This window comes from Ovis aries, chromosome 15 (assembly GCF_016772045.2).
Source record: "Ovis aries strain OAR_USU_Benz2616 breed Rambouillet chromosome 15, ARS-UI_Ramb_v3.0, whole genome shotgun sequence".
Taxonomy (NCBI): domain Eukaryota; kingdom Metazoa; phylum Chordata; class Mammalia; order Artiodactyla; family Bovidae; genus Ovis; species Ovis aries.
The window spans coordinates 40,318,172-40,338,185 of NC_056068.1; the positions used below are offsets into that span (position 1 = coordinate 40,318,172).

Here is a 20,014-nt window from a genome sequence, read left to right on the forward strand (position 1 = left end):
AAAGCTGGAACAGACAATGAGCAAAACCTCTCAAAGCAGAATGAGGAAATGGCAGCCCTCAACCCCACCCTCAAGGCTCACAGACACATTTCAAGGCAAATGCCATCTAAAAACCAAAGCCTCTTGTCATTTCCACTGCCAAACCCCTATTCAAACTCACCCTCTCTCAGGTTAACCACCCCAAGGGGCCATGGGGGCACGGCCCAGTTTCCTCAGCAGTGAAAGATGGGGAGGTCTTCACCCCATCCACTCACAGAGCTGCTGGAAAGACTTAAAGCCCCCAGCTCTGCACCTCACACACAGAAGACCCTCAGGCATGGCTACTTGGATTCGACATCTGAGACAAGGCAGAGGCAGCCAGGGCCAAATAGTGGGAAATCCTCACACACTGCATCTCTGCAGAGCCCAGCACAGGGAGAACACCTGCTTTACAGGTGGTGTCTGCAGACGTCATCTTCTCACCTGGCCCAGGGAGGCCTGGCTTTCCATCTACCAGGGCACGTGACACCAACTTGAACCTAACCCTGGGGCAACTCCCAAGGTTGGAAAGGGGCTGAAAGGGGCCCCTTGTAATCTCCTTCCAGCCAGGGGTCCCCAGCCTTCCCTCCGTCACCTTCCCAGGTTGAGCACGCACCGCTTCCTGGGGCAGCCTGCCCCACCCTCGTCTCCGCCGACAGGAAGACAGCCTCAGTGAGATGATTTCTCTTGGTCCCTCTTCAGCAAGATCGATGCTGTCTCTCCAACGGCTTCTCCCCGCGGTTGGTCTTAGCCCTTGAGATCACCCACAGGCAGTCAAAGCCTTTCCATGTGGGTTGAACCCACACATGCAGTCTTCTTACACACGCCCTCCAGAGCCCCTACTGGAAAGGCTAATGGAAACACATCCAAGAGAGGTAGCTGAAAGCCCACCCAAGTGCCTAGCCTGCAGCAGGGCCTGGACACTGCCCTCTGTTTACACTGGCCCAGGTGGGGAGCTCAGGAAAGAGTTCTGTGCTGCTCCTCTTCTGAGAGTCCAGGGCCATGTGGTCTTGCCCATCCATCCCCAGCCCTCTCCTCTCTGTCTTTCAATAGTGAGCTGACTCCACTGCTCTGGCTTGAAATGACCTCACACATTCCCACTTCCTCACCTCAGTCAATTTCCTCGTGGAATCACTCACACTAACAGATCCCAGGATGACCTAGGTTAACCCCCCAACCCCACCCCCATGAGTCAGAGAGCTATATGCTGACCAAAGTACCAGGAAGTCTAGAGGGTATGGTGATTCTCTTGCTCTCTCTCTGTATCTACTCTATAAGAAGCAAGGACTTTGAAGGTAGGGGGTGATTCCAGAACTTGATCATCTCACTTTCCTGCAAGGCAAGTGTAAGTGTGCCGTGTGTGGTTACTGTATGCATATGCATCTGTTCACGCTAATATATGCATATACATCAGTATGTGCATAAATGTTTATATATGCATGTATGTGTGTTATGTATATGTGCGTATGTATACATGTATGCACACAAACACATACAAATTTAAACTTTTTTCCATAATGATTTCTGGCCAGTGCCCCACATCTCTGCTTGTCCTGCTAAGCCCATCTATATGAACCTCTAGGAGAAGCAAAGCCTTTGAGACAGGCAAAACTTGGGCCTGGGCATGCGGAGACTGAGCCTCATCAGAACAGCAACAACGGCACTGCTCAGCTGCTCACTGGGCGCCAGACCCTGTCCCAGATCTTTTACATCCATGATCTCATCTAACCATCCCTGTTTGACAAAAGAGAAGGAGATTCCGAGGGGCAAGCAACCCCCTTCACAAGCCAAGTACTGAATGGGCACGCTGTGAAGGAGCTCAGTTCTACCTCACTTCCAAATCCACGCTCTTAGTCACCAACTGACATGAGCCATGATGATGGAAATGTTAGTAATGCAACCTGCCTTTTCTGAAGTCGCTGTGTAAATTAAACGGGGTGAGTTCTGTAGTCTCTGAAGTTCTTTCAGGCTCCGAGAGCCTGCAAATGTCACGCAGGGTGTGGCTTAAGTTATGGTGCAACCAAATAATAACGTATTAGGCAGTCCTTTAAAAATAATATTTATGAAGACATTTAATCCTTGGGGAAAATGCTTATGCCCTAAATCATGGTGAAAAGAGCAGGATACAGATTAAGGTCCTCAATGATTCCAACTCCTTAGCGTAATATCCAGAGGAGAAAGGAATCAAGCCAAACATGACCATAGGGGTGGGTGGGTGTGTGTGGCGGGGGGGGGGGGGGGAGTGTGTGTGTGTGTGTGTGTATGTGTGAGATGGTATTTCCATTGATTTATTTGTAGCTCTATACTTTTCTGTATTTCAGCACATACAGCTTTTTATAACTCCCTCCTATATATGCATCCCAAGTCCTGGAGTCCTCTCTCCCTGGCTAGACTATCTTCATCTCATGTATCTTCCCTTCCTCTGGCCAATCCAACTCCAGTCATACTAGCAGTGCCGTTTTTCTCCAGAAAAGAAAGGGCCTTCTTGGAAGAAGTCCTGACACTGCTAATTTAATGAAGGGGCTTATATTCCAACAGGTGAGAGACAAGGTCCCCAAGGCTGCATTCTACATTTTCACACTTCTGCTCTCTGGATCACAGACCTTCAAGTCCAGTGAGGCAGGTCCTTTCCAAAGAGCCATGCTGGGATAGGGATAGGGGGGAAACAGTACCTCTGACACAATCTCAGCTGTGTCCACAGACCCCTGACCAGCCAAACTCCACAAGACAGACACCTGCTTCCCTGCTTACAGTCCGCGGCTCAGTCACCCAGTCGTGTCCGACTCTTTGCAACCCTATGGACTGTAGTCCACCAGGCTCCTCTGTCCATGGGATTCTCCAGGCAAGAATACTGGAGCGGGCTGCCATTTCCTTCTCCAGGAGAACTTCCTGACCCAGGGATCGAACTGGTGTCTGTTAGGTCTCCTGCATTAGCCGGTGGGTTCTTTACCATTAGTGCCACCTGAGAAGCCCTAGGAGCTGACAAAACAACACACACCTCAGCACATACAAGCAAGTCCACTTCACCAACAAAAACTCAGCAGCCTGTTCTGCATATGCTCTGAGTCACCTTCAGCACACACTGGCTGCCTGGGAAGACTGCGAAGTGCAAATTCCAGTTTTCAGGAGTCTAGCCTTTCTCAAAACTGATGGTGGGAGGTACCTAGGATAAGCAAATTCACAGACACAGAAAGTAGAAGGGCTGGGGAAAGAGGGAAATGGGAGTTATTGTTTAATGGGGACAGAGCTTCAATTTGAGAAGATGAAAAAGTTCTAGAGGTAGAAGGTGGTGATCGCTGCCCACCCATGTGAAGCCACTGAATTCTAACATTTAAAAATGGCCACAATGGCAAATTTTGTCATGTATAGTCTCCCACAATAAAAAAATAAAATCCATTAAAAAACAAACAACTATCACCACCTTCTAGTAGGAGCTGCCCACGGCCAGAGTACAGAATCTGTGGCCTAATTAACAACGAACCTATTTTTTAAAAATATTTTTGAGTTAAAATATAATAAAATAAACAGTGGAAGAATCCTGTTGTTTTTTATTTGGCTCAGGGGCATAATTTCTTGTTGTTGTTTTTGTAAGTCATGTAGGCATCTTTCAGTCTTCCTTCCAAACCTCATTTGACTCCAGGAAGCCTTTGGAAGTTCAGCCCTGCCAAATTCCAAATTTTCATCTCTTATTCTGCCTTCCCTGGAACATCATCACCACTGTCACCCCCTGCCCCCTCAGCACCTGTAAAATCTGCATCAACATCACAGAGAAGGCTGGGTAGGGGCTCCCTGGTCTTAGCTCCCAGAGCCCACCATCCCTTGCCTGGGGAGAACACTCCTGTGTTCTAACAGGACCTAGACAGAAGTCAGCAGACTTTGTTCCTTGAAAGCAGGGAGCATTCTTCCCTGCAGCACACAGATTCCCTAAAGACTCCCTGAGGGCCCATCTAGATCAGTTCAGATCTGGTGGACATGCCATCGGGCTCAAATGAGGGGAGACAATGGGTATGTAACTAGATGAGACTTCTGTCTCTCAAAATCAGAGCTTTACACATTTTTCATTGACTAACATCAATTTCAGGGACACTGGGTATGAATCCTTGTCATGTTAGCAGAATCTTGCTGCAAGCAAAGAAGCTTGCCAATTTGGAAAAAAAAACCAGTATGTCTGACATATCATATACCATCCTTACTGTTCTTAAGCAAAGGACATGGATGTGAACCAATCTCTACCCCACTAACTCCTAATCTTCCTTCAAGGCTCTTTTCCTCTAGACACTCCCCACCCCGCTAACCCTGACCCCTTTCCCAAATGGAATGGAACCCTTCCACAGCACCTGTACTTGGCTCAGTCACAGTAAGCTTTTCTGTGCTGAACTTAATTTTTCATTTCCCTACTCCCAGTTTCCAGCACAAGACCCTTTCTATATAGTATGTGCAAAATGAATGAATAATGTTCAATCCTTGGGAACATAACAATTGTTGACATTTAATGATCATCTATAAAGTTTTAGGCAATAAGGTAAAGCTTTCCTTGTGTTAAAGAAGTTAACCGTTGTTAAGAAGCGAAGGCATCATGAGACACTATTTATTATCCCCACTTTTCAAAGAATTAGAAAAGTTTGTAACTTGGCAAAGTCACATAGCCAGAAGTATGGAAGCTATGCCTTGAAGTCGAACAGCCCGAGTTCAGAGCCCACATCCATGACCACCTTCCCATACTGCTCCCACACAAAATGGATGGAGGGATCCGAGTTCTGCCTCACACCCACATCAGGGACACGGTCTCTGGTCTAGACCCTTTGGTTCATGATACTCCCCTTCTTTCATCAAACTCCAAATGCCAGGATCTCTCGTCATGAGATCTCGATGCAGTTTCGGATAACAGTGATGAATACAATGAAATGTCAGCTGAGGGGTGACTTTCTACCCTGGGTGGGTGTGGCAGAGATAGGCCAGCTGATCACCAGATATATTTCTCCTTCCTCCTGGGCCCTTCCTTGCAGCTGTGTGAGCCCACATGACCAGTTCAAGGTGATGGAATGTGAGCAGAAGGGATGCGCACAACTTCTAGGACCAACCCATGAGAACCTCTCATGGTGATCCTCCAGGCTCTTTCCCCCTCTGTCAGAGGGCAGCAGCCTTGGAAATCACATGTGCAAGATAGCAAGACCACAATGAGGAGGAGCTAGGCCCCCTGATGCCCACTGGGAGGAAAGCCCTCTACACCAAGAACATTTGGACCTCATATAAGTGAGAAATAAACCTCACTTATATGTGAAGACACTGAGAATCAAGGCTATATCTGTTAGGCAGGAAGTATCAACTAATCCAGTAGGTAAACTATAGTACAGTGGGTATGTCAAATTTAGCCTGGGTTAGAAAGCACCCCCTCCCAGTAAGAAGGTTGATCACATGGGCATTAACCTCCCTCTTGTCACCAACACTATTGTAGGCTGACTTCCAGACAACTATTTCTGGTCTTTTCTATCTTCCTTTTCATTAGGCTCTCTATACCCTGGAAAAGTCACTTGACCCGCCCCAGAAATATGGCTGACTGCCCCTCACTGAAGCACCTCTGCTCACACATATATACCCTATGGTGAAAATCCACATCCTTCCCTGTAATAAGACACGAGACTGGGATGGATAGGCTAGTTATGTCGTTGGTTTCAACAACCCTGAGCCCTCAGGTCCTGAGTGCCTAGAAGCCCATGTGGTGCAGTCAATAGAATGTGGACTTCTGAGTCCTCCAGCACTCCCTTGAGCAAGTCTCAAACATCTGTGAGAACCGGATGGAGGTGCCTCTCACAGGGTGGGCTTGGGTGTGCTTATCTAGCGTCACTCCAGCCCACTGCCCAGGGATAACTCCCACCACCCCAAAGGAGCCCAAGCCAAACCACAGCAGAAACTGGGGCATGTTCACATAGACGGTAAGGGCGATCATCTCCCCTTAATCTACCTTAAGCTGAGATGGGACAGTTAAAGCATATTTTCCCCCAAGTCTTTGCCTAGCACACCATTAAAGTCACTTCCCAGGTGAGCCTCTGTGTCTGGACAGCTGAGTTCAGACCTCGGGAACTGCAACCCTAGTAATTAGTCTGGAGGATAGAGAAGAATGCTGGGGAGGAGGCACAGAAGTCATGGAAAAGTGAACTTGGAAAGGATTTCTCAACAACACCTGCTTGCTCTACACACACCATACCCAGGAGCCCACAACGACCACAGAGCAGTCCCGGCTCCAGAAGCTCAAAGCCCAGCCATGTCTCATGAAGTCTATTTTCCAAAGGTCCCTCATTTTGAAGAACTGTGCCAAGTGACTATATTTTTCAAACCAAATAGAGGAAAAAGAAGAATTCATCGCCTGACAAAAGTTTTTTTGCTCTTATTTTGAGGCATGAATTATCAGTGTGAAGTCAGTCTCCAAAATGTGTACAAATTCAATGCTCTTATTGGACAAAACAAAATGGTACCCTCCCCCGTTCCCTTCACAGCCTAGGTTCCTTCTGTAGTAGAGTCTAGCCTGGTAATATCCACTTCCTCACCTCATTCACCCTCTAATCTTCCAGAATCTCATTCCCACTCATACACAAAGCCCACTCCAGGCATCACGCCCAAGGTCAACATCAACTCTGTCACTAAATCCAGCTGTCACTTATCGGACCTTATCTTGCTCATGGTCTGTCCCATCTTCAGTCTATTGTAGACACATCTCTCTCTGAATGTTCCTGAAATCTCCCAGGGTTCTGATTTTCACCACCCCTCTCATTCTCAACACTCCCACAGACCCACCACACTTTACACCCTGATGACCCACTGTGAACCTCGAGCTGCTTTCCAGCGCTGTATTCAACTGCCAGTTACACACTCCCCCGGACTATCTTATAGAGACCTCACATGTAGTCAGTTTTCCTTCTGCCCTCACCTCCCTGCATCCTCATCCTCAGCGAACGGCATCTTCTGCACTCAGACTCTCACACCAAACCCCTGGCGTCACTTTCTCTGTCCCCTTTCCCTCATCTTGAGGAGCCAGCCAGTCACCTGAACTCTCAGAAACTCCTCAGAAGCACCTTTCCTGCTTGCTCCCTCCAATCCACCAGCCTCTCTCTTGAGTTGCTGCCAGAGAGATCGTTCCACCAGAAATGCACACTTGGTCAGGTCCTGTTCCTATTTCAAATCCTTCATCAGCTCCTTGACTGTCTTCAGGGTGAGAACCAAACCCCTTAGCAGAGCAAGACAAAAGCCCCCTTCCTGATTTGCCCCTTGCCTGCTCTCCAGCCTGTCTCCTCACCATGTCCCCATCCCCTCTGAGTCCAGACTTCCTGAGCCATCTGCAGCTCCCTGACAAACTGAAATCTTTCAGGCCACCCTCCCTGCACCTTTGCTTATGCAGGTCGCTCCATCCAGAAAGTTTATCTAGACTCTGTTCACTTGGTAAAAACCCAGTCGGCTTTAGGAAACATTAAAGGCAGCAGAATGTCGGAGGGGTCCCAGGGTGGATTCTGGAGTCAAGCAGACTTATTACAAACCTGCCCCATCACTTACTAGGTGTGTGAGCCTGGATGAGTCACCTAACTTCTTTGAACCTCAGTTTCCTCATCCATAAAATGGAGATAATAACAGTCCTGATCCCACTGCATTACATGAGGAAATTCAGTGACGCCAGGCTAGGCCGTACCCTTGGCTGCACTGTTCTTTGAAGTCTTCCCTCAGCTTCCCCACACCTTGTTTTCCCACGCTGTACTCCATGGAGGTTCCAGGGATCATTGCAAACAGACTATTGCGTGAACTGCTTTCGGGTCTTCCTGCCTCAATGGACTGTGAACTGTCTGATGCCAGAGATTGCGCACCTAGGGCCAGGCACCCGTGCCTCTGGCAATAGTAGACTCTCAGTAACCACTGCTTGTTGGGAAAACCCAATCAAGAGCAGCCACAACATTTAGGTAACATGGTGGCATGAACTGTGACCGCCCTTTCTCTCTAACCACCACCAGAATTATCATGGAAGCCTCCTAACTAGCCTCCACTCCCCATCTTCCCCCTCCCATCTGACCAGCACCACCCTGCTCTGTTCATAAAGCTCTCAGGGCTTCCTACACCCCATTGTGTAAGTCCCAACTCCCCTGACGGTCTCATCAGCCTACTCCATGTAGCCCCCATTTCCTCATTAGGCTCAGTTCCCAAAGGTATTGGGGCTCCGCTGTGGCTGCATCAGACAGACTGGGCTATTTGATGCTTCACATCCAGTCTTCTTCCTCCCACCCCTGCTCAAATCTGAAGCAGTCAGGCCCCACAGTACTAATAGAATGCTATCATCACAGTCCATTCAGGGAATCAATTTTAAATAACGATTATAGGTAAGAGTTACACAGAGATGGGTGGCAAGATGTGTGGACACAGTGATGGGAGATGGAATGACCCATGTGTGGCCTGGAGAGAGGCCCACAATAGAAGTGGTACCAGAGCTGGATCTTGAGAGGTGAGCTGGAGCTTTCAGGAACAAAAGCTTCCCCATCCCGTACTGACTTTTCTCTCCCAAGTTGTTGTTCAGTCACCAAGTTGTGTCTGGCTCTTTGCGACTGCAGCACGCCAGACTTCCCTGTCCCTCACCATCTCCCAGAGTTTACCCAAGTTCATGACCATTGCATCAGTGATGTCATCCAATCATCTCATCCTCTTCTCCTTCTGCCTTCTATCTTTCCCAGCATCAGGGTCTTTTCCAATGAGTCAGCTCATCACATGGCCAAAGTACTGAAGCTTCAGCTTCAGTCGTTCCAAAGAGCATTAGGGGTTGATTACCTTTAAGACTGATTGGTTTGATCTCCTTGCTTTCCAAGGGACTCTCAAGAGTCTTCTCCAATACCACAGTTCGAAAGCATCAATTCTTTGACACTCTGCCTTCTTTATTGTCCAGATCTCACATCCATACATGACTACTAGAAAGACCACATAGCTGTGGACCTTTGTCAGCAAAGTGATGTCTTTGCTTTTTAACACACTGTCTAGGTTTGTCATAGCTTTCTTTCCCATGTTGCTAAGTCACTTCAGTCGTGTCCGACTCTGTGCAACCCCATAGATGGCAGCCCACCAGGCTCCCCCGTCCCTGGGATTCTCCAGGCAAGAACACTGGAGTGGGTTGCCATTTCCTTCTCCAATGCATGAAAGTGAAAAGGGAAAGTGAAGTTGCTCGGTTGTGTCCGACTCTTAGCGACCCCATGGACTGCAGCCTACCAGGCTCCTCCTCCCGTGGGATTTTCCAGGCAAGAGTACTGGAGTGGGCTGCCATTGCCTTCTCTTTCCCATGCTTTCTTCTAGTTTCCAGACTCTTTGCCAGAGATCACCAAAACTAGTTGCATACCAGAAGATTTATCAGGAAGCATCCCAAAATACAGCTTCCTAGGCCCACTCCCATACAGTCTGAGGTCCAAGGGGAAACCTGCTAGGCACTCTGGACATCAGGGGAACAAGTTCTGTCTCCCTAGCTTCTGGGCAACTACTATTCAGTAATTTCTAGAGAAAGACAGTTACAACCTTGAACCCAACAGCTTTGTGCATTAATCTTGTCTAGACAATTAATGTATAAACTTAACTTTGTAGTTTTTACATTATATAGGAAAAAGCCAACATCTTTTGTTTCTTTTCTATTTCCCAGAGTATTCAGCTCAGTTCTAAGTATGCCACTGACATTCAATCAATATTTAAGCAAATAATTCAACTTTTTGTATTATGTCTCTTTGGACTAATTCATCCATTAACAAATTGTCCACTGATTTTTAACTTTTTAACTTTGGTGCCAGTGTGATGTCTGCTCCTAGTAGGTAATTAGTACATTCTGTTGAATGAATATTTACTAGTAAAAATTTATTTGGGGAGGAATGGAACAGCTCACACTGTACCCACCATCTTTAGAGTTCACTCAAAGGGCTTCCAACATTTCCATTTGAGTTATAGACCTTAAATTTCAGGATTAATTTCCTGATCTGCCATTACACATGCTTTGTTGTTTATATTGTCATTAATGTTATTAGCAATATAATAATACCTCCTTAGATCTTGACGGCCGGGCGGCCTCCAAGCAGGTGTGCCTGGGGCAGGGGAGGGGGGTGCTTGCCTGTTTCTTCCACTGAGGCGTCTGCCTAGCTGGCAGTTCAGCTGGCCACGCCCATCACCTCAGTCTCCACACGGGGTCTATGAACTACAGTCAGCCTTTATGAGCAGGTGTGTGCACCTGCCAGGGCAGGTGAGCCCTGCCTGAGTCAGAAAGGCCTAATGGGTTGTTCAAAACCTACCAACCTGTCAACATGCTTGGGAAGCTGGGATCTGAGATGTAAAGGTAAAAAGCCCTGTGCTGTAGAGAAGCAGGCTGACAAAACACAGATGCCCAATAGGAGGCTCCTGGAAGACATATCCAAGCATGCGATGCCCAGCCAAGGGAGCAGTTGCCGGGGGGAGGGGAGTGGGCTGGGGAAGCCAGCAGGATGGACTCTACGCTGCTTTTGCTGAGGCCCACATTCCCATGCCTTGCTGCTGTTACTGCTCTTTGTTGGTGTGTTGTGCTTATCTGAATCCCTGAAAATAGGACTCACAGTCTTGAGTGGGGGAATTTCTGGATGTGGATCAAAGTTCTTCTGACCCTCCCTCCAGACCCAACCCGGGAGATAGGAGATCTGTAAATCCCTTTGTACCCAGGACCAGAGGGATCTTTCCCGGAGTGTGTGCTGGGCTGTGGAGAGCACTCACTCAGGCAACTCAGCCTGAGAGCTGCTCACTTCTTTTGGCTTCTGCTGGAAAACTGCAGGCAACTCAGCCTGAGAGCCGTTCACTTCTTTTGGCTTCTGCTGGGAAACTGGAGGATTTTCTTGCTGGTAGGGTATTTGTTCCCATATCCATCCCACAGACACTGGCTACCCTGTGCCAGGCAATGTGTTAAATGAACACAGCTTAACAGTCTTCAGATGCAGCCTCTGGGAAGTGAGCAGGTCAGAGAATGACAGGTCGAGATAGCCCTGAGCAGTGCTGCCTCCCCTTCTCCAGACCTGCCCAAGGGGCTCTGTGCCCTCATCCAATGTGCCCTTACCAGGGGGTGGTTCAGACCTCCGAGCAGAAGAGAGGGAGTAAGTTTGGGCCACGTTCTTATTGTGCAGAGGAACTGAAGTCGCTTATGAACTATTTTTACAGAAGCTCTTTAAAACCATTCAGGGTTTCAGACAGCAAATGCAGAAAGGCCTCTCTGATAAGACAGGGTGGAACCAGTCCCTAAAATACACTCAACTGCTGACCCCACTTCTGAGGAGACGATTAGCTTGATAAGCTGCGCTGCACTGTCGGTAGCTGCCAAGAGGCTGACGTGGAGGCGACATGGGCCTGTGTGAGGGGCCGCGGAGCTCTGAGGGAGGGACAGCCGGTTCTCCAGGTGACACTCAGAGGCCACATTTCTGTGCGCTCAGAGATGCTGGGATAAGCACTCCAGGACCAGTGACTGCCAGCTTGGTCATTCTCCACTCAGGGAGTGAAAACACCCCTCTCTGACTCACTCCACCAGAGAGCTGCCCCAGAAAGGACAGCAGAAGATGTGACCGAGCTGGTGAATTTTCTGTCAACGTACAGGAGACAGTCTCCCACCATTTTGATGTAATAAACTGGGGTTGGCTGAATGAAGATGCTGGACTCTTCTCCTGGTGTTTGGGCTTATGTTCGGAAAAACACATTCACTAAAGCAGCCATCGTCCCAGAAAGGATTTTTCTTTTCTTATAAAGAAATGAAACACAGGAGGTCACAAAAGATGGGCTATGATCTGAGACCTGGAAGCTGTGGACCCCAGACTGCTGTCTGGGTTTTTGCTTTCCTCCCCTCCCGGAAGGGTACATCAGGCTCAAAGATCTGCTTCCGGAATGGATTTGCTAAGGGCAGACATCAGCAAGGACCTCATCAGAGAGGAGACAGATAAGAGTTCCTGGAAGGCTCTCTCTCTCTTCCCCACGACCCTTCCCACTCGAAAGGGTTGGAATTTTTAAAAGCATCTGGCTCACCCTCATGGCAAATGATCCATTTCCTAGATACTCTTGCCCTGTAAATATTGTCCTTAAAAACAGCTATATATTTTTGTTGATCTTTAAGTAGCCTTCTCACCCCACACCCCCAGCTCCTACAGAATGATTGTGTGGCTGGGTTTGGAATGCAGAACAGTCCCTGGAGAGAAGTCTGCACATGAATTCATAAGGGTGTCTGCTATCAGCTTATTTGGCAAGAGGAATCCGAGACATTTTAAATATGAACCGTCAGCATGGCCCAGCCGGCTCCGATGCCTTAGCACCATCAATAAACACCTCCACTGGTGCGTGAGACACAAAATGTGGAAAATGGGCATAAACTGTCTGAACACGAGCCCCATGCACATTTCTGCGGGGAAGAGTACTTCAGCTACCTGGATAATTCATATCTGGAGAATCTTTGCTGGTTCTGACTGATGTTTCTTTCAACAGCTCTCACACAATTAGCCCTTAATGGTCTAGTTCTAAACCCCTCCTTCCCCAGCTTTCTCCCAACTGGAAGTTCCACTCCTTCTACGTCAGTTGAGAAGAAAACATGCCATGACTCCTCCTCACTTCCAGGTACCGAATCAAGCCTTCATACCACCACACGGTTCGCTTGGCAAGCTCTCTGCCGGGAGACCTCCTGCTCATCCTCAATACCCGAGTCCCAGAGCACATGCCGGGTGCCACGCTCCCTGTGTGTCGCTCTCTGCTCGGTTCTTTCAGGGCACTTGGTGCGCGACTCGTTATGACAGAGCTCAGAGTGATGGCTGTGACCTGTCTCCAGGTCAGGCCACGAGTTTCTGGGAATAAAGGGACCAGGTCTTACTCACATTTGCATCCTCACAGCCAAGACCAGAGCCTGATACTCAGCATTCAGAAGTCCCACCATGAATGCTTGATGCCTCCACCAATGCCCGGTCCACTTGGCCCAGCTCTCTTTTCTCCATGCAAAGAGAGGCCGTGTGAAATGTGGAGCGAAAAAAGGCTTTAAGATCAGACCCCCTGCCCCTGAACCCTGGCCCCTATGGGACGTGGGCAAGTTACTTAGCCTATTATCTGCCTGATTTCTCTTCAGTACAACAAACAGCCATGCTCACTTCTCCCCGAGAACCACGGTGAGGAAAAACAAGGTAAAGTCTGTAAACCCAGTGCCTGCTCACTGGAAAGAGTTCATGATACATTTCCTTGAGCTCAGCAGGAAGTGCTGAGACAAATGAAGCGCTCTAGAAAAAAGTGAATGACTTCCGTTCTGGTTCACATGCCAGCAACACAGCGACCGGGCAGACAGCCTTTAACCCAAAGTGCACTCTGTCAAGAGCCGGGGACAGCACAGGCTGCACTTGATCCATGCCTTCAGCTTTAGAGTCTCAGAATGAGGCGTGCTTAGCAACAAAGCTGATTTTTATTTGAATGGTAAACCAACGCGGATCCACTATTGTTAAGGCTGGGCCATCAGGTCCTTCGTTTCCTGTCTTGCATCATCTTTCACCCCAAGACCCACATAAAACAGAATACTGATGACCCAACAGTGTTAAGTCCCTAAGTACAAGTCAAACAGCCCACACATGAGGGAAGTCTCAGCTGTGCTGTGATGTCACACCCAGGTTTTACTAGGCCTCAATAAACAAGGAGGTGGGAGCAGTGGGGCCCTGCTGACACCTTAGACAATCAAGCTCAGGGTCAAGGAGGGGAGTGGGAAGGGTGGTGGCTAAATCCACAGAGAGGAGGCAACATGGCGCTGGGGAAAGAGCCACTTTGTATCAGGTTTATGATTCCAAGACTAGGAATCAGGAGACTTGGCTTGCATCTCGGATCCATCTTTAGCTTGCTTTCTGGGTCTGGTTAAGTCATGTCTCTCTGCTTCAGTTTCTTCACCCATAAAATCAGAGAAATAGATCAGATGACCTGTAGGTTCTTTCCACCTTTCATGCCCGAAGATCATCAACCTTAGAGGCAGATCCACCCTCCCAACACTGGCCTTTTTTGTGTGTTAGTTGTTTGTCTGAGACATCTCTTAGCTCCCCCTGAGCAGCCGTCCACCAACATCATCACCTTTACTACTCCAGAGTGCCTGGTCCCCTCTGGCCAGAGACCCCGGCCGGGGAAGATGATGATAAGCTTGGAGCCATGTTTTTACAAACACATCTACTACCCTTTGGTCAAACAACTGGACAGATGCCTTGGGGCACCAAGATCTCTTGTAACCCAAAAAGCTCTAATCACCTGACCTGACTTGCTCCACTGAAGGTTAATCCCACTCATCTCCTATACCAACCTGTATGCCCTAGGTCCCAACACGCTTTTGAGAGATTAGACATTTCTTCCAGGTTGCTTGGCTGGAGTTTAGGGCAATAACAGGCAGTTCTTATCTGCGCTCAGGCGTATCTCAGGGTGGAGCAAGGGAGAGGTGGCAATGCTTCAAAGTCCAGAAAAAAAAAAAAAAATGCCTACAGAAACAAGCAGAGGAGGTGGCAACCTGTAGGAGAAGTCAGTGCTGATCATGAAGACAAGCAGAGTGGCCATTGGGGACACAGGAGTCTAGAAGGCTCCTGTAAGATGCCACAACCCTCTGCGCCTCCCTCACTTCCTTAATAAGAAATCTGAGGGCAGGTGAAGTTCTGTAGCTGGCCCATGGCCACGTGGCTAAGCCGTGAACAACCAGCACCAGGTCGTGGGTCTCTGGGCCTCAGCCCGCTCTTTTTTTCCACTCGACTCTGTTGACCTCGAGATCTAATTAGGTTGCTCTAATGAGGCCAGCTGGATCCTCTGCAGACGCCAAGCAACATGACCCAAGTGTCACTCAGGGAAAGAGCAGGCCCAGCAGATATTTTGATAACTGCCCCCATCCCCACCCCATGCGTTCCTTCTCATCCCTGACACGGGCTGCTGTTCTTTCTCCAGCCCTCACCAGAAAATTCTGGGGAGTCCAGAGGGAGAGTGAGAAAGGAGAGGTGGGCCTAAATACTTCAGATAACCCGCAGAGATCTCTCTCTTTCCATCTAGGGGAGGTTGATGGGGAAGAAGGGCAGGAGGAAATCAAATCAAACCACTGGAAGTCTGACTTGATTAGGCCAAGAGTATTCCCCATAAGCAATTAGATGGGTCATCTGAGGGCTGATGACGACAAACAATAGGATCTGCCTCCAGTGGTCAGATCAGTGCTGGTCAGATCATCTTGGCATCAGGAGGAGGAAGCTCCGAGCGAAAGACTCAAGGAATTAATTATTCAATGTGTGTGACCCAGTTCCCGGAGGTGAGGCTGGGTGAGGAGAGAACTCACTGGTTTCTTATCATGGTAAGAAATTCAAATACTTCACAGGGTAGTGTTTCCTTTGCTGCCAAAGAGGATCCATTTACGGTCAAGAGTGACCTACCCCCTAAAAAAGGAAATAACCAAAGTTCACTCATTCAACAAATATTTACTGAGTTCCTCTTATGTCCTTGGTCCTTCAGAAATTTGCATATGGTTGAAGCTTAGTAGAGTAGAAAGATGAGGGAATTTATAAACAGGAGGCCTGGGCTATGGCCCAGTTCAGCCCATAGGCAGCTACATTAATGCAGGGCACGTCACAGCTTGTCTAAGTCAAATTCCTCATCTGCAAAGTGGGAGTAAATCCACCTGCCTTTTTATAAAGATGAAATGGTCCTGATGAAATGGAGTATAATGTAAACCTAGGGTGTAAACAATAATGATGTAACACTGAACCCTTTCCCTGTGGAAGTTTATAACCGAGTCATGTTTTGGAAAATAACCCAAGGTACCTATTTGGCAAACACCATATTCTCTGTAATTTGGGCAAAGTGTATGTTTCAACCTGCCAGTGGAGATGGAGCCTGCAGTCAATCCCAGGCTCCCAGTCTGCATGCCCAGGAAGTTGCAAGAAGGGGCAGGGTAAAACTGGAAAGAGCAGGACCTACCTAGCCCTGTATCATGCCTGAAACAAATGAATGTTTCAGGAGAGCCCTAAAACTGAGATGGGGGTGAAGACCAACTGGAAGTGTGGTTAGTCAGAAACAAACCAAAAATTCATTTGAGCACAGTAGGAGTAAGCCAGCCAGATATTCACACGCTTCCCTCCCATATACATCTCAATGATGGAATTCTCTGTCCACTGTTCATTTGACCCTCCTCTGTGTGCCCCCTCTACATTCTGTGTTTCTCCAGCAAACAGGAGGGATTCTCAAGTCACAGCAGGCTGGCTAATGAGGACCTCTCTGCCCAGACACTAAGAACCAGAACAACTTAATGCAGCTTTCCCCTTGGTCCTCGCCTCATGCTGCTGCTTAGGATGTCAATGTGGACTCCCCTGCAATAGCCCTAACCCTAACCTAACCATCCCCATCCACCCCCATGGTCCTCAGTGCCCACTAGGCCATGCCTGCCAGCAGCCCTTCCACGAGGCCTCCACCCTGCTCCAGTCTCACCCATCCCCAATCCTCTCTCCACCGGGTTCTTCAGTCCCCTGTCTCTGCCCCTGGTCTCACAACCCCAGTGAAAGTCCTGGAGGCAGGGCCAGTTTTACTTATGTCTACCTTCCCTCTCAGAGGGTAAAGCGTCTGCCTGCAATGCAGGAAACCCAGGTTCGATTCCTGGGTCACAAAGATCTTCTGGAGAAGAAAATAGCAACCCACTCCAGTACCCTTGCCTGGAAAATCCCATGGACAGAGAAGCCTGGTAGGCTACAGTTCATGGGGTCGCAAAGAGTCGGACTGAGCAACTGAGCGACTGAGCAACTTCACCATCACCACCACCTTCCCTCTAACTCTGGGTATCCTGTAAGTTCTTTACCCTCCTGGATGAGATGGTTAGATGGCATCACTGACTCAATGGACATGAGTTTGGGTAAACTCCAGGAGTTGGTGATGGACAGGGAGGCCTGGTGTGCTGCAGTTCATGGGGTTGCAAAGAGTTGGACATGACTGAGTGACTGAACTGAACTGAAATATAGATTGATGGTCCCCAAACATTCTCCGATGGCTATACACAGAAGGGAGGCAGAGAAGGAAGGAGGGGGCGTGGAGAGAAAGCTAGACTGGAAATCTAGGGCCTGCCTCCCAATTCTCCATTGGACAGTAGTTGGTTATGTAATCTTGAGAAAATATCCTCCGACCAGGCCTCAGTTTCCCTATCGGGTAATGAGGGGTTTGCTCTAAATAACCTCTTGGGTTCTCTCTAATTATAAACTTTGCTTGCAGAAACCAGACTAGCCCAGTTCACAGGCGATGTGGGTCCTGGACCTTAACAGCCTACAGTCTGACGGCTCAGTCCTCAATCTCCACGTCTGTAAAATAAACCCCTCCCAGGTTACAAGGCCCCCACGAGACAGAAGATAGGGCTTCATGAGCCATCAAGCCCTGAAGAAATCTCAGGACCTGAACTTGAGTCAACAGTATCACCCCCTTGTCACGTGCCCAGCCCTGGTGCTGCCCAGCTCAGACGGGAATGTTGGGGGACAGGTCCTTGCTGTTAAGGCTCCTACAGCGCATGGGGAAGATGGGCAGCTGGACAAAACTCAGCTCAGCTGGTGACACGCCTGAGGTCTGAACAAAGTACTGCAGGAGTGGCGAGGAGGAGGAGGCCCCAGCTATGCTTGGGAGAGTGAGGGCTGCTTCTCAGAGCGAAGGTGTGTCCCCGATGTGGAGACCTGTTCCAGGAATGGTGGGACAGGAGCCAGGGCAGAGACGAGAGGCAGATAATGAGTGTGGAGAATGACCAGAGGTGGCCTCGAAGGCCACTGAGAGAGGGATGGGCAGACACATCCCTGAAGAAGGTCACAGGCAGCCTTGAAGAGGACAGAGAAGGGGAACAGAGAGTGGAGCCAGGAGAACAGTGTGGAGGCTCTTATGCAGTTCACGAGCGTAACGGCACCAAACAAGTCATCACTGATGTTCACCTACAGAGAGCCTTCCGGACACTAAGCTTCCATGCACCTGCTGAATCTACAGAAAGCTGTGAACAGATTTGCTCTCCTTAGAATGGAACCCAAGCAGAGGAAGATGCTATGATCACATTTCCAACTCTTGGACAAATGGTCTACCCTGCTCTGAAGTCACTCCCTGCAGAAGCTGCCCGGCCAGATTCTTTTCTTGGCGCAGACCTGGCCCAGCAGGAGGTGGAAACAGCATCAGAGCTGGGAGTGGAGTCAGGATAGCTGAGCTGCTGCTATTACTTAGGGAAAGAGGGACAGAGATTCCATCTACCTGAAGTCCACTGAGTCACACAGGTTTTCCATGTCCCCAAACACAACTCAGTCTCAATACCTGCCACTGTCCCTTCTCTGACAGCATAAGAAGGCTGTGCAGCCTTGGACATGGTAGGCAAAGACAGGCATTATATGTCTCTTCAGAGAAGGTCACATTCACTTGGGCTTGAAAGAAGAGTGCAAGCATCCCTGTCCTTTGCAAAGCCAGACCCCCAAGAGCAACTCAAAGGCAGAAAAGGACTGACTGCTGTGACTTACTCGATTCTTAGGCATCATGATGACTGAAGTCAGCTCCTCCCAGGACGAGCCATGCACAGGTTGCCATCTTCCTTTAAAAACAAAGTGCAACAATGAATGTCAAGTAGATTATCCTACATTACAGCTTCCAAACTTCTTCCTACCAAAAGGTCCTACATGCTGTATATTTTGTCCTGTAGTAACACTTTACCGAAGAGCTGGGACAGAGAACGTCCCAAATGGACAGTGAATGTCTCTTTGCACTCCAAGTTTTTCATGTGAAGAAAGGAATTATGTCACTTTTGTGATCATCTTTCATCTGTCACTCTCTGGGCAGCCTAAAGCTTATCACACCTCTACACAAAGGCTTGCAGAGAAAATAAGAGGGATCTAGAAAAGCATGCCTTTTTTTTTCTTTTAAATTTTGGCTGGGCTGGTCCTTGGTTGCAGTGCACAAGCTCTCTAGCTGTGGTACTTGGGTTTCGTTGCCCCACAGCATGTAGGATCTTAGCTCCTCGACTAGGAATCGAATCCACATCTCCCGCATTAGAAGTCAGATTCTTAACCACTGGCCCACTAGGAAACTCCCAAGAATGCTTTCTTAGTTGCTTCAGTAGAAATAGAAAATGCCAGAATTTCTAAGATTAAGACATGAAGAAAGGAATCGAAATGGTGTAAAAATTTGGTAACAAGTCAACAATGTAAAATTTGCCATACTTCCCAAGGTAGAAGGGTCCAAAATGCTGAATAAACTAAGAAGTCATAAAAGTGGACCATCTGATCATGGCTGAGTTTCCTAAACACTATGATTTTGGCTTCCAAGTGATTTGGTTACATCCCCTTTCTTCTGCAGAAAATGCTTCTACACCTGCTTGGAAAATGAAGCCTAGAGTTACAAAAATTCTAAAGATTTACAATTCCAAGTTTCTAAGAGGTTACCTCAAAAGGGCAAAAAAAATGCAAAAGTTGAGACCAACAAGAGGCCATCCCCACACTCCACGGACATAGGCACTTTTGCTCAGCAAGGTGGTAGGCCTAATGCCCACAGAAATACATATGTATTCTCTCTAGTACAGGCTGCATTTAGAGCCTGGGATTTGGGACTCACTGTTCAAAATCCTCAGACTATCAATGAGAGAAAAGCTACCATTTACCGAGCGCTGGCCATGTGTGGAAGGAGGACTGTTAGAGACCAGACATGCTTTATCTCAGTGGCTCCTCACAGTCCGTAGAGGCTTGGAAAGCAGAAGGCCCTTGTCAAGCCCAGGCCTGGCTGACCAGGTACTCAGTCTCTCTCCTACCACGCTGAGGTGAGAGATGTCCCAGCACAGCTGTGATGGGCCCGCTCACCCAATGGCAGCCACCTGGCAGAAGTTGCAATCATCCTTGTCTTCATCTACATTATCAAGCCACACCTCTCCAGCCCCTGGCAGCTGACAAACAGGCTGGCCTGCCTTGGCCACATTCTATCAGCCTGAGCTATAGGCTCTGTGCTGCCACCTCTAGCCAGAAGTCAGGGG

At 48.6% G+C, this 20,014-nt stretch overlaps 1 protein-coding gene across 23 annotated transcripts in view; it reads right to left on the reverse strand.

The window, feature by feature from the left end:
- The window catches only part of MICAL2 (microtubule associated monooxygenase, calponin and LIM domain containing 2), a 240,883-nt gene that overhangs the window by 192,274 nt on the left and 28,595 nt on the right, over positions 1-20,014 (reverse strand). For 16 of the 23 annotated variants that reach the window (XM_060399889.1, XM_042233046.2, XM_042233047.2 and 13 more), the window contains exon 2: positions 18,516-18,586. The gene's annotated coding sequence lies outside the window, so the exon portion shown is untranslated. Of the gene's footprint in view, positions 1-634; positions 18,587-20,014 lie in introns of those variants that run through there. The other 7 variants (XM_060399900.1, XM_060399897.1, XM_060399894.1 and 4 more) reach the window with 2 other exon arrangements.